Source organism: Aulostomus chinensis, chromosome 18, assembly GCF_037954235.1.
Source record: "Aulostomus chinensis isolate RoL2024-O1b breed Wild chromosome 18, RoL_Achi_v1.0, whole genome shotgun sequence".
Taxonomy (NCBI): Eukaryota; Metazoa; Chordata; class Actinopteri; order Syngnathiformes; family Aulostomidae; genus Aulostomus; species Aulostomus chinensis.
The window spans coordinates 20963077-20977707 of NC_141337.1; the positions used below are offsets into that span (position 1 = coordinate 20963077).

Here is a 14631-nt window from a genome sequence, read left to right on the forward strand (position 1 = left end):
CTGCAGGCTCGGTCAGTGTTTCCTGGCGTGTGTGAGTTTATTCCCGCTGTAGAAGATCATCATGTTTGTGTGCAAATGCTGTAATTTTTGCTACACGCGCCATCGTCCTATATTGCGCTGCAGCCCCCCCCCCCCCCCCCCCCCCACACACACACACACATTTGCTCTTTGACAATAAACCCTGAGCTTTTGCGGTCCTGGTCAGAATAAATGAACCTGCGTGCTGGGCGACAACAACACAATAAACCCAGGGAGGAAGGCCTTCTCCCTCCCTCCCTTACCCTCCTTTATCAGCTGGGCCTTCTGCTGCTTCAGTGAATGGGAGCAGATTTTTGTGAGGATGCCCCCCCCCCCCCTCCACCCCTGAAAAAAAAGTTTATCGCCTTTATTTTCCGGACAGGAGAGAGGGGACGGCACCTCAAGAAAAATGTGAGAATTATACAAGAAAAAATCATTAATCACTTGTTCCTCTCTAAACACTTCTTCTCCTTCTTCTTCCTCCATTGTCACCCGGCAGCTACACACAAGACCCCTTCTGCCAGGAGGGAGAGCGGGGGCACGGAGCAGAGAGACAGACAGAGGAGGGGAGAAAGAAAGAAGACGTCTTGGAAGACACCCACCACCCACCTCCCCCCGCCTCCCCCCGCCACACACACATAAACATGCATACACACTTCCCTGCCCTTCCCACCCATCCTCAAGCTATTTTTTTTTTACTCCCATCAAGTATCCTTCCATATGAAAAACTCTTTTCTTCCTCATTGGAACGAAGAAATTCCCCCCCTGAGAAAATCCAGGACCAGAGCGAGGGTCCAGGACCAGAGCGAGATGGCCCGCGGGCAGCTGGGAGCGGCGTCTAAGGTAGGAGGCCTGGGAATCCCATTCTCTGTGTCTGACGGCTCGCTGGCGTTTTTATGGTTTTATTGCCCCCTGCGCGTTTGGCGAGGTCAGCGGAGAGGGGGCCGCTGTGGCCGCGGGGCTGTGGTTCTTCTGGGAGCGGCTTGTTTGTGCTGCTGTGCGCAGGTACGGATGACCGGTTGATGTGCTGCTGCTGAGTTTGTGCAACTGTTGCCATTTGCTGGCGTGGTGTCACCTCGGGCCTGCCGGTCACCGGGGCCCGCAGCTCCCGCAGCGCCAGGTGTTGCGGTGAAAAGTGCTAGTTTTTCGGCCTCCTTTGATGTGGTTGATTCCATTTGTTCACCACAGAGCTTCAGATCCGAGACTGTCCCGTTAATGTTTGACAGAGACCCCCGCAGCTTAGCCAGCATTTTTGTCTTTCTGTGGTTATAAAGTGGCGCTGCGGTCTACGGCTTCTAACGAGATATTGCTTTATTGTGTGTGTGTGTGTGTGTGTGTGTGTGTGTGTGTTTCCAGATGTAAACATTTACTCTGTGGAAATATGAATCATACATATGCCATTTTATTGGGGGGGGGGGCAGAGGGTGGAAACGCGTGTGATAAAAAGAAAACTGCGGACCTGAGGGAGGCTGGTTCCGGTTCGTGGAAACGCTCTCCGTGTCTTCCAACCTGCTTAGCGGGAAACAAAGGAACAGCGAGGTTTTCTAAATGAACTGCGGATGACGGCGGTGGTCTCGCGCGCCTGGGCCCCGGTGTCTGCTGGGCCGAGATCAGGAGGAGCCCCCACTCCTGTTTGACTCCTCCACAAATCGATCTGCCCGCGATGAGAAATGAAAGGACAGCATCTCTGGTGGGGGGCTTAGGCCTCTCGTGGGGACGCGGGCCATGGCGTGACGCGATGCGTGGAGAAGTAAGAGAAACTAATGGAAAAATGTAAACGGCTGGTATCGAAAGAGGGCGGGTGGTGGTGGAGGGTGGAGGAGGGAAATCGATGGTCGTGAAGGGGCAGCGGGATGGCCAGGCTGCGGCCACAGAGGGTTCAAACAGGGGACACGTTTTTCTGACCGATGAGGTCCACTGCCTCTGCAGCTCGAGGCAAACAGGCGGTTCCCCTCCCCCAACACCTCCTCCACCACTCTGGACCCCCTTGACCTCGCAAGTCTGCTGGATCCTTCGCTCCCTCGGACATTCCCAGACCTCCAGAGCCCCCGGGCCCCTTAGTCATAACAGGCCGAGTTCAAGGCACTGTAACCGGCGGGCATGTCCACCTTATCTGCCTCCCACGCCCAGACAGAGGTCGGCCAGTCCCTTGGAGCTGGTCGATGACACCCTAAACATCAGACCAGAGTCTTTATGCTTCATACTACGCAAGCTGACGTAGAGAGCACGTGGCTGTGGGCTGATGCTGGACAGGAGCGTGAGCGGACCGAGACCAGGATCTGGGAGGGAACATGCCCTGCCCCTTCGTTGCCTCACTGAAACTGTTGAGGGGCTGTGTTGGTGTCGGGACTTGTTCCAGCTTGTTGTGTTAGCGGGCCGTTAGACCAGACCTGTGCATCCACTATGACTCAAACTGAATACTTGTAAACAGAAGTGTAGTTCCTGTTTCTTGTGGTCCTCTCAGGTAGCTGGCTAACATTGTCAAACTAGCTGGTTTAGATATGCCAGCTGGCCCAGTAGCCTAGAGGCTGGACGTGATATCCATGTCCAGTAGTCAGCCTGTGGCGGTCAGAGGTCACTTCCATGGCAGTGAATGATGGTAAGATGCTGATTTGGAGGTAAGAGTAAGAAGATGAGGTGTGTTCTGCTGGCTGGTGGAGATCAGCCGATGAGGTTGCTGTCAGGCCATCGAATGAACCTTCATCCTGATACCTTAATCCCCCAGACCTGGTCTAGTAGGGCCCTACTCTACCTCCTAGAGGGTTGAGAGGCTGGGATCACCTGTTCATTGGTTTGACCCACTGTTGTTAATGCCCAGTAGGCTTGTTATGGAGCTCCTGCTCCCTCTTCCTAACCCTCACCCAGCCTCTCACTCCTCCTAGGTAGAGTAGGGCCCTACTAGACCAGGTCTGGGGGATTACAGTATCAGGATTAAGTTGATTCAGTGGCCTGACAGCAGAACCAGATTGGGTGTGGAGATGTGAGGGAGGTGACCTGATGGGTGGAGGCGCTTGTCATGTAGGAACTCCTGCTTCTGCTGCCTCTGAGCTTCTGACTCGGGCTGCTGATACTTCCTGTCAGCTAAAATCTGGTTTGTTCTCATGACTGGAAGCTGAGGCCTTAGAGCTTTTGTGTATGTGTGTGTGTGTGTGTGTTTGTGTATGTGTGTGTGTATGTGTATGTGTGCGTGCGTGTGTATATGTGTGTGTGTGTGCATTTGTGTGTGTTTGTGTATGTGTGTGTATGTGTGTATGTGTGTGTGTATGTGTGTGTGTATGTGTGTGTGTGCATGTGTGTGTGAGTATGTGTGTGTGCGTGTGTGTATGCGACCATAAACTCGTCTTCACTGTTGGTTACTTGGACGCTCACGTGCTCGTGCGCTCACACACTCAATCAAAAACACAACAGTTACACCAACTTCTGACTTTGGCCCGGGGAGTCTCTCCGTGGTTTGCTAATTGCCAGACAAATCGCCCGCGTGGTCCCCCCCCCCCCCCCCCCTTGCAGCAGCGTTGCCCGAGAAATTTATTATTCTGGAGAGCGCGAGGAGCCGAGGAGGTCACGGTACAGGCGCACGGGCTGCAGGAGGAGGTCGTCACGAGAGATATATGGCTGCCAGGCGTGTGTGTGTGTGTGTGTGTGTGTGTGTGTGTGTGTGTGTGTGTGCGTGTGCGTGTGTGTGTGTGTGTGTGAGAGAGAGAGAGCGAGAGAGATTAGACACATATTAAGTATTAAAAGCAGAGAGCCAAAGAAGCGATGCCAAGTTTCACGTCTAATTGTCACATCAGGAGTTTCTTCTTCTTCTTCTTCTTCTTCTTCTTCTTCTTCTTCTTCTTCTTCTTCTTCTTCTTCTTCTTCCAGTCTCTAAATTATTGATGCGTCGGCGAAATCTTGTCAGAGTTTAAGACTCGAAACGCAAATCACGCACTTATCTGTGGTCCTTCCAGCCATTAGAGAATTATTTTATAGTCTGGATCTCACAGCCCGGGTCTGGTGGATCCTCCTGCGCGATCCTGCTCAGTTTGACGGCTCCGTGTCAAAAATTATATTTTCTAAAACATGTTTTAGTATGACGTCACACATATAGCTTGTGCACTATTTGTACTATCGGATTCCAATTTTTTATGTGTGAACGGGTCTCTTAAATTGGTGCTATCAGTGATGCGGATTCACGGGAGATCCGCGTGTGCGGGATCGCGGGTTTCTGGTCTCCTGGCGGGTGTCAGGCTGCAGGATTTCATTCACTGTAAATTCAATTAAAAAAAAAAAGAAAGAAACCAGGTCCGCATATACCGGGACATTACCGGCATTACCAGGCCGTTATTTTGGCCAGGATGTTCGAATCCCCAAGACTGCCAAAGAATTAAACACGCGTGGGGGAAAAAAAACCTTGAACAAAAACAACAACAAAAAAAGCTTTTCATAGTGAAATTGTGTGGAGAGTAAAAATGTAAGGAGGTGCCGAGAATCTGTTGCTGTGAAGGTTCCGAGCTTCAGACGCACAAATGGCGGGCAGGTGTCGAGCCCGCTGAGGCCTGACAGGATGTTAAAGCTCGGACACTTCCGGCGTTTATCAGAGATCAAAACCTTCACGTTTATTCTTGAAAACTGGAACAGCACCGCATCGCCCGCACCCTGATTCTGCTTTGCGTGATGATACGTTTAACGGAGCTCGAGGCCCCACAGCAACACGTGAAGGCGCCGGTACACACGCATGCTGACGGTTCCGCCCGCAGGTGAGCTCACTTTTGGGTCAGCATCTCCAGAACTCCGCTGAGCCCAAACCCGCGGCTCGCGGCTCGACGAGGGTTTGCACGCGCGTTGGGAGGCTCGGTGATGGACGACGTGCGGCGCGTCACTCGATTAAAGAGCTTGACGGTGTCAGCGAGGCTCTCCGGTGTTCAGCAAGTCAGCGGGACCCCGCCAGCCGCCACCGGGACGAGGCGCTTCAGCGCCGCTCACAACTCATCGATCCTGTTACGTGTGACAACGACGCAGCCGCCAGGGCCGCGAGGAGCTGAATGAAGGACTCTGCCAGTTGGAGACCCCCCCCCCCCCCCACACACACACACACACACCTCCAGGACGGTAGTCACTAATATGACATAATACATCTGTGACTGACGGGTTTTATATCTCTCTTTATGGCTCATATTTATTGTTCTGGAGATTTCGGTGGTGTGTGTGTGTGTGTGTGTGTGTGTGTGTGTGTGTGTGTGTGTGTGTGTGTGTGTGTGTGTGTGTGTGTGTGTAGGGGGGGGGGGCGGTTCGTAGGCCAAGTCACAGGAATCGTGAGGGCGGTCGGGGATGTCTCCGGTACTCCCACAACGAGGGGAAGACCTCACGAGACGCGCACAAGACGAATATATTTCAAAATACCGGTTGTGCGCGTGCTGCTGAGTCCTGACAGATTTACGAGCCGCAGTAAAGGCGGGGGTAACCCCCCCCACACACACACACACTGATGGCTCCTGTCACATAATAATAATAATAATAATAATAATAATAATAATAATAATAATAATAATAATAATAATAATGATGATGATGATGATGACAACAATAATAACAATAACAATAAAATAAAAATAATAAAACAATAATAACAATAAAATAAAATAAAAATAAATATAAACATAATAATAAAATAATAACATAATAATAATGATAATAATAATAATTTAGGAAACCTTAAAGCATTTACTTTCGGGGAGAAAGACAAGCGAAGCATCAGGCGGAGAGAGAAACTACCGGCCCCGCGTCCACCGGCCCCGCGTCCACCGGCCCCGCGTCCACCGGCCCCGCGTCCACCGGCCTCAGCAACATGACCATTTCATGGAGAAGCGGATTTGTTTGGAAGTCGGACGTGATTAAATGGTGGAGCAGCAGGAGCGCCTCCGCGTCTCCTCCCCGGCTCCCATCACCACTCAACGCCACATATTAATATTTCTGGCTTCTAAGTAAATATTTCTGCGGGCTGTGTGGCGCCTCTGTGCCAAGTTTACCGAGTGGATCCGTGCTGTTGTCACACCGGCTCCGGTCCCACCGCTGCTTATCTGTGCTGCCGTGAGTTCTGTAATTTATGGCCGTCATTACACGCGCCATCATCACCACCGCAAATGTTTGATTTCAATCTTGTTGTGGGTGAAACCTGCGCCGCGCGCTGAACGCGGCTTTGACAGAGTAACTGGGCGTTTGGACTTCGTCCCAGAAAAGTAGGATTTTAAATAAAAGACGGAAGTCACGCGTGTGCTGACCAGCGCGGTCTCCGTGAGTTCTGCTGAGGTTTGACGCCCTGCTGGCCCGCTGCGAGGCTCCTCGCTCCACATCTTGTGTTGTGGGTATGTAAATCTTTGTGCTGGTGTTTGTGTGTGTGTGTGTGTGTGTGGGGGGGGGGGGGGGGCTCCCGCGGGGGCCGCCGGCTCCTCGCTCTTGGGAGCAGCAGCGTGTCTCCGGGCTGCAGCGGTCCATTGTTTGACCTTGAAGTCTCTCTCGCGGCTCCTCGGCAGCTACGTTCGGCCTCTCGCCGCCTCCCGGCTCGTCTTCCGGCTCCATTGTTCCGGATTCCATCTCCTATTGTTGCGGCTCTCCGCGGTTTCTCCTCCTCAGTCTCTCCATCCTCATCCATCCATCCTATCTGCGTCTGTCTTTGTCCTCCTGCTCGGGTGCGCGTGCTACCTGTCCCCACCAGCCAAACCTGATCGGAGGCCTCGACACATCTCGGTTGCTCGGTGTATGAACCTGCTGTGATGAACAGGAGGAAAATGTTGTTGTTTGTTTTCAGGTATTTGACCTGGAAGCCCCGCGCGCTCACTTTGTGTTGGCGCCTCTTGAGTTTGAAACTGAACTCAGCAGCTGAGTTGGTTTTCGTTTGACAGCGACGTGGAATAATAAAAAAAAAAAAGCTGCTGTGTGATGCACAATCATCTCATGGTTTCATCCGTGAACTTTAAATATTTCTGCTGTCAGAATCAGAGTCTTAACCGGGAAACCTCCCGTTCCGCCGAATGACGGCGGGCTGAAGCGGAGGCTCCGGTGAGGAGCTGGGGCCCCCGGGGTGGAGCAGCGGCCCGGGGTGGAGCAGCGGGCGTTTCTGAAACGACCGTTTGAGGTGAGCCCCTGCACGGGTCCACGGGTTCGGACGGGTCCCACCAAAGGGAAGCACACCGTCACCCCCCCCCCCCCCACCCACGCACACACACACACACACACCACCCCCGAAACTCACACCGCGCTCCCGGCCCCGGGTCACGTGATTCATTAACTAATGATGCAGAGGTTGTGAATAGACGTGTGTTCGTCAGGAGTATAACGGCGCGGCTCCAGAGTGTCTGACGTGGAAATTTCAACTGTCCTTTAAAAAAAGAGAAAAAAATACAAGCCCCCCTATAGCAGCGGAGGGGGGGTAGAGAGAGGGGGGAGGGAGAAGAGGAGACACTGAGAAACGCCAACAGAGAGAGAGAGAGAGAGAGAGAGAGAGAGGAAGAGAAAAGAGAGAAGGAGGTTGCAATAAAACAAATTTGGACGGGCGTGCGTCTTGTGGGTCGTTGTGGACGCCGCGAGTATTGCGGAAGAAAGGAGCTGCTGGGGGAAGCACGCGCTCTGCCTCCTCCGGTCCGCCGCTGCAGCGCCGCGCCAGCCTCCCTCTCCCTGCCTCCCAGGCTCCTAACATCCTGGTAAATATCCCCGCCAACGACCATCCCGACCATCGTGTTTCTCATCGTGCATGTTGCTGTCGTGTTGTTTACACATCACCCCACCTTCACCGGCAGCAGCCATTGTTTATAGGTGGACGCGGTGCAGCCGCTGCAACCCGGGGAGGGAGCGGGAGGCGCGGGAGGGAGCGAGCGGGGTGGCCGATGGCTGTTTATATTTTAAGAAGCACTTGGATATTCTTCTCCATCTTCCTCCCATCACCTCCTGTCTGCCTCTACATCTCTCTCTATCTGCCTGGCTCTGTCCATCCCTCCCTCTCCCTCTCTCCCTTCTCTCCCTCTCCCTCTCTCTTCTTTTTCCCAGCCAGCTACTTCTGGTGATTTATAGTGAGGCAGGGTGTCAGCGTGCGGCCACGGCTGCCATTGTGTGTTTGTGAGGGAGAGCTGTTGTTTATGCTGCTGCCCGCGATAAATCACGGGGAGACGGTGGAAAGATGACGGTCGATGGACCAATGATACACCGGCACGAGGAGGAAGGAGGTGAGGAGGAGATGTCGCCCGGCCGCCGCCGGCTCCGTTCTCTACCTCTTTTTGTTCCGGTTCTCTTCCCCCTCCTCCTGTCTCGTTCCCTGACTTCCCTCCATTCCGGCCTCACCAACACCCCATCCGGTTTCCCACCCGTGATCATTAGTCGGCGTGTTTCTCCGTGCTGCCGCGTGTCAGTGCCTGTAGCTGCGGGTCTTGATTTACTGCGGCGACCAATTAACGGGAGATTTGTTTGAATTTGGCTCACCGGCGCGCGCCTCGGCCGCCATGAAAACTCATAAAAGCCTCGCTGGTCGCGAGCTCTCGTCCTTCCTGCAAGGAGGGCGCGTGGATCCGCGCAGCCCGTTCAGGGAGCTGCTGAGAATCTGAACCAGGCCTCTGCTTACCGGGGACGCGCAAAACGGACTCGACGGAAGCCTCAACCAGCGTGACGAGTCACGTCACCCGTCCTCGCTGCATCCGGGAGAGATTCCTGGAACATCCCATGATTCTGCTGCTAGTTTACCAAGAAGAAATGTGCGGGATCAAGAGTTGCTGCTGGCGAGTTGACCGCAGCCAGACTCCCCCCACCGACGCCCGCTCATCTACGAGTAGTTCTCCTTCCTTTGCCACGATTTTGGAAAAAAAAAAAAAAAAATTCTTTGGATTCCTGCTGGAACGAAGCTGGCCGCCATCGGTGATGTCAGAGCTCGGGCCCGCCACCGGGAACCAGAGCCTCTCCTCCAGAGGCGGCGAGGATAGTAAAATTAGAGGGTGAGAGGATTAGGGTGTGAGAGGGGGAGGGAAAGGGTGAGACTAGAGTGTGAGAGGATTAGAGGGTGAGAGGATTAGAGTGTGAGAGGGTGGGTTGTTGGGTGAGAGGATTAGAGTGTGAGAGGATTAGATTGTGAGAGGGTGAGTGAGAGGGTGAGAGTATTCGAGGGTGAGTGAGAGGGTGAGAGTATTAGAGGGTGAGTGAGAGGGTGAGAGTATTAGAGGGTGAGTGAGAGGGTGAGAGTATTAGAGGGTGAGAGTATTAGAGGGTGAGAGGGTGAGTGAGAAGACGCCAGCTTGTGCAGCCCCTCCAGCTGTGGTTGTGCGGGCTGACTGGACCCGGCGGGCCTGTGTGTGTGTGTGAGAGCAACTGGGAACCAGTAAGAGACCAGAAGACCAGGACGGAGCTCTGAATCGCTTTATTATGCACAGACATGATTAGCTGACCAACATTCCCGGTACACTGCATGAAGGCTTATGATATTATTATTAATAACTATGGATGGATGGGACCACATTACAATTCCATTTCCAATGCCCCCCCCCCCCCCCCCCCCCCCCCCCAGTATAAACCTTAGTGTAACCAAATTAAAGCCGCTGCTCCCCGTCAGGTAATCAGGCCGCTAGCAGCAGGCGACAGCGCTGCTCGGGGTGCGTGTTTCTGCTGTCCGCGGCCATGTCAGAAACAATATCCCGCCTCATTTCTGTGGACGGAGGAAGAGGCGGGGGGTGGGGGGGTGGTTAGTTTGGGGGGTCTTTACTCATTTCTCTCACAGGTTTATATTTCACCACACGGGCGTCACAGGCCGGCCTGAGGCAGATGGCAGGACGCTGGTCAGGGATTTCCAAGCTCCAGCCAGACAAGGCAGGAAGCTTCCCGCCTCAAGCAGACGCGTCCAAATGGTCCTGGGACACCGCTGAGGCGTCGCGGTAGCGGCGCGGCAGCGGCAGCGGCAGCGGCAGCGCTCTTTTTATCCTCTCTCATCCCGGCATGTGTCCGCGGTGAAGTGTGTTTGGTCTGCAAAGATACTTCCACATGGAAGTCAGCAGAAATACTTCAAATATTTGAAACGTGTTGAGAAATGATAACCGAGGCCGTCTGACACCCACGAGAGGGGAGGGGATGCCGCTGCTGCTGCCGCTGCTGCCGCTGCTGCCGCTGCTGCCGCTGCTGCCGCTGCTGCGGCGAGGCCTCGCTGGGTTAGATGTTTACCTGCTTTGGAAAGATGCGTTTGTTACTGTGCGTGAATGTGCTGTCCCCCTGAACCCGGAGACACGCGCAGATATTTTTGTTTAAATGAAATTAATGTTTACACCGAAACCATCTGCCGGAAAAGAGCCGCATACTGGCGGAAAGTTTTATCAGCAGGAGAAACAAACTCCATTCATCTGGTTATCATTTTCTCATCGGATCCTGTCGGACTGTGGCAGCACGTGGAGGCGTGAGAACCTCCCAGTGACGCGTTCTGACTGATATTTAACTTTTCGCGTCACGTCTCTTTGTGCTAATTGTGTTAAGAAGAATGCAAATCAGACTGCGCCTGAGAGAGAATGTGCGGAGGTTTGCTGCGGGTGCTTTTCACCACCAAGAATGAACGGAGGAAAATGCAGCAGCTCTGGTCTCTTTATCTAATCGAGCTCACACACACACACACACACTTAAGCAAATAACTGTGCGTGATAGCAATAGCGTTTTATAGTTTATGGTCAAAGACAAGGTCGATAGCCCACTCTCTCTCTCTCTCTCTCACACACACACACACACACACACACACACACACACACACACACACGGACCGGCAGCCATGTTGTTTTCATATTTGTCCTCTTCGTTTCTCTTTTCCTAGCAAACACATCTCACATCCAAACGGAGAAAAAGAAGCCACTCCATTACAAAAATTTCTGTCTCTATTTTTGTTTTTTTTCGTTTCATCCGCAACTCAAAGGTTTGTTTGAATTTAGACCCGCCAACGTCGCCGAACGGAATCCACACAAACGCACCACTTTGCACCTCGTCAGCCCGCGCTGCTTCCACGCTGACCACAACAACGTGGACTCATCAGTTTTGTTTGAATTTTCCTCAAATGAACGCCATCAGGCGTCATGGCCCCCTGACTGCTGCAGCTGCGGGAGCGGCGGAGCGGGACTCGGACCCGCTGCGGCCTCGTGGAAGGAGCAAAACTGGAAGTCGTTTGCCGGTTCTAGGCTGAATCACACGAGCCTCATGAACCCTCGGCGGCTGGACGCCAACGAGCGAGGCTCGAGATCCAGGAGCGACGTCAGCAAACCTGTCAGCAGGGTTTAATTTGGTCCAAACAAAATAACATTTTCATGATTCTGATTCTGGTTTTATATTATTATTATTATTATCATTATTATTATTATTATTATTATTATTATTATTATTATTATTATTATTTATTTATTTATTTTTTTTTTTTTTTTCTTTTGAGGCGGCAAACCTCCGCTCTCGAGCTCCAGCAGGTTTTCCCGGGCTCCTCCTCGCGCACACTTTATTACCCGTTCGGAAATAAATCAGTAAAATCCTCCGTTGGTCTGCCGTGGCGCGGGTTGAGAGCGCGACGAAACGAGCGGCTGGAACCGAATCCAGACCTCGAGCTACGCGAGGGGCCGCGTGCAACCGGGAGAGAGGAGAGCTCGAGCCCCCGAGCCGGACACGTTCCGAGCAGCAGAGAAAGAGGCGCGAGCTGCGGGGCTCCTCTCGCTCTCCTCGCGTGATTCAGGCGCCTTCGCCTCCTTCTCGTTTCTCCTCTCAGTGTGTGCGCGTGTGTGGCAGTAAAAACACGTCTATACGCGTGGGAAGAAGACACAAATACACACAAAGAGCACGAGAGAGAGAGAGACAACGAGACCGAGCCTCGCACGCGCGGATCTCTGTTCTACAGAGGAACTAAACCCGCAAACAAAGCGTGCGCCCAGAATCGTCCCTGCACCCCAGGTTCGTTGAGGTCGAGCTTACATATTTGAGTCATAAATCATAAATCAATCTGAGGCTCATTCTGATTTTGGTTCCAACTCATTCAGCAGCTTAAACCACGGTTTTCTCAGATCTGGCGCCACTTCTCGTTCCGCTGACTGGGTAAACAAGCGGAACCCGCCGGAAACGGTTCCTGCGTGGACTCGCAGGTCAAATCCCAGCGAAGCTCCTGCTCGTCCTCCCCTCGCTCCATCCCGGCTTCCTCTCCTCTGATCGCTCTCAGTTTGACGCCATGTAATAACCAACATCTGGCCCGCGCGCAGCCAGCGAGGACAGGCAGGTCAGGCTGAGCCTCGCGACCCCCCCGGCGCACCCCAGCCACACCACCCCATTGGACACGAACAAGAACCAGAACCCCTCCCCAGACCTGTCTAGCTGTCAGTCCGCAGCTCGGTTCAGCAACAGTTCACGGTGTCAGTCCAGAGATCCCGCACGAACAAAGCTGGGCGCCACCAGCCAGGACAGGTCTGAGCAGGGAGGAGGACAGGACAGGAGAGGACGACGATTCACGTGCACGTAGCTGTCCTCAGTTATCTGGTCATGATGGAGGAACGAAAGACGCCAAAGGATGAACGTTGAAATCGACAGGATTTGCTGACAAGAGTCGCAGGTCAGAAAGGTTCGCCAACCGGGCCCAGCAGGCGAGCTGGGGGCCCATCACTGACCGAGGGGAAGGGGGGCAGAGAGGCCGAGACACGGCGGCGAGTTCGGGGATAGCGGCGTCACACTCGCGCGAGCGGGGACAGAGGGAGCCTGGTCGTCCGGGCTGCAGGTCCACCGGAGGCTACACGAGGACCTCAGGAGAGAGCGCGCGCAAGCCGTGTGTTTTTAGGCTAAAGTAGCATCAGAACCCCAGCGCGCGAGCGCGAGCGTGACGGCATAAACAGATTCAACACCTTCCCGTTTGTTCGGTGACGTTTTTACTCGACCGAACTGCGGGACCGGATGCAGCTAAGCACGCTCTCACGACCACTGCAGCTACCAGTTCCCGGGTTTCCACGAGGGGATTCGGGTCCTCTTTACCGCCGGCGTGTCCATCCGTGTCCAAAACAGATTACATCCGGGGAAGAACGGAGCACTGGGAGCAGATTCAGGAGGGCAGACAGGAGCCGGGAGCGCAGGTAAGTTGTGTCGGGTGTCTCCTGCTCAGAGTCCCGGTGTGTGTTCCCGAGGAGTCCCCTTCCCACGCGATCCTCCGGTCGACATGTCATTAATTATCTGTGTGTCTCTCGTGAACGGCATCCGCGGGGTGTGCCCTCGTGCAAGCTCTTCAAAAACCTTTCCTTGTGTGTGTGTGTGTGTGTGTGTGTGTGTGTGTGTGTGTGTGTGTGTGTGTGTGTGTGTGTGTCTGGAGGTGGCTGAAGACAGATGCTTCAGAATAGGTAAGGGCCGAAAAGGACGTCTCTCTCTCTCGCTTCCGTCGATTAGAAAGAAGTTTACTTGTAGCGTGAGGTGCCTTATCAACGAGTGCGGGCTTGAATGTGTGTGTGTGTGTGTGTGTGTGTGTGTGTGTGTGTGTGTGTGTGTGGTCGTAGTGAACAGGGACCTGACGGCTAGGTGTGAAGACAGAAGATGCATGTTAGCACGCAGTGATTTATGATAGTGTGAAAAGATTGCTTACTCAAGAAGACCCCCCAACACACACACACACACACACACACACACACACACACACACACACACACACACACACACACACACACACACACACACACTTGCTCTCTTTCCTCCTCTTTTATCCACAAATTTTCACACACCCCCTGGACTCAAAAACACAACGAATAAATCCGCAAATGACTGCAGCAGGAACACGCACGTGCAAACGCATCTCTCAAGTGTGCGTCATCACGTAGCAACCTGAGCGCGCGCAGCATCCAAATTTATCCAACTTAATAACCGAATGAATCATTTGCCTATAATTATTGAGTGAGACCTTTTATTTCAGTTGCATTTTACTAATTATTGTGGCTTTCTGTTTTTCCAACCCAATTTCCTCAAACATCTAAGTGTAGCCACAAGAACACACCAGCAGTCCTCCCACACCTGAATGATTTCCGCCAGTGACCTCCGGTGGGTCACATGACTACAAGCAGAGATAAATAAACAGCTGAATCAGGTTCACTGGTTCCTTATGAACAGCCTGACTGGGACCAGGGTTCACCAGTGGATATTTCCTTCATTTAAAGACATTCAAAGCCAAAGAAGTTGGGATCGCCTGCTGCGCACTGGGCAGCCCAGCTGACCTTCGTGGTTTTCATTCACTTCCGGGTACAAAGGCTTGGAACTCACGAACCCGCCCAGCGAGTCCAACGCTGCCCTCATTCAATTGATTTCTTCATACATCACTGACAAAGGATGAGCAAAACACCAATCAAGGTAGAATAGCAGGATCAAGCTGGCCTCAGACTGCTGCAGTGCATGAGGCTGACAGCTCTGGCTCCGCTCCATCCAGCTGCTTTCTCCTGCTCTCTCAGGCTTAATAGCCGGCCGCTCTGCTGCTCGGCCAAGTGGCTTGATTATATTACAGTCGCTGGCTTCCTTTTCTGATTCACGAGTCATTAGAGGAGCATGTTGTTAGGAAATGGATACAGGCCTGTTGTACTGGGGCAACTTGTTAAAACTCAGCATAATGAGCTTTCAAAGCAATGTAATCATAACTTA

General features: G+C 53.1%; 1 protein-coding gene across 3 annotated transcripts in view; it reads left to right on the top strand.

Moving 5' to 3' along the window:
• The first annotated feature begins 655 nt into the window (after window positions 1-655).
• Window positions 656-14631, top strand: part of hoxb3a (homeobox B3a) — a 34689-nt gene continuing 20713 nt past the window's right edge. For 2 of the 3 annotated variants that reach the window (XM_086185039.1, XM_086185040.1), the window contains exon 1: window positions 656-861. The gene's annotated coding sequence lies outside the window, so the exon portion shown is untranslated. Of the gene's footprint in view, window positions 862-12988; window positions 13092-14631 lie in introns of those variants that run through there. The other variant, XM_086185041.1, reaches the window with a different exon arrangement.